This window comes from Oxyura jamaicensis, chromosome 2 (genome assembly GCF_011077185.1).
Source record: "Oxyura jamaicensis isolate SHBP4307 breed ruddy duck chromosome 2, BPBGC_Ojam_1.0, whole genome shotgun sequence".
In the NCBI taxonomy this organism is placed as follows: domain Eukaryota; kingdom Metazoa; phylum Chordata; class Aves; order Anseriformes; family Anatidae; genus Oxyura; species Oxyura jamaicensis.
Window position 1 is genome coordinate 116031843 of NC_048894.1, and position 200 is coordinate 116032042.

The window sequence follows — 200 nt, forward strand, 5'->3', positions numbered from 1 at the left end:
GGTTCCAGAGAAGCGTTTTCTTTGGAGTTCTCTTGGTCCAATTCTGTCGAGCTGTTGCTGTAGCCCAGTAGAGAATGACAGGTTTGAGAAGTGTCTTGTTGGTGCCATGTCTGGCTGTGACACTCTTATGTGTACATTGAAGTTCCGTCTGTTGACTCTTTTCTATGTCCGTTGGGTCCCTTCCTGTGCCTGTGAAGAGG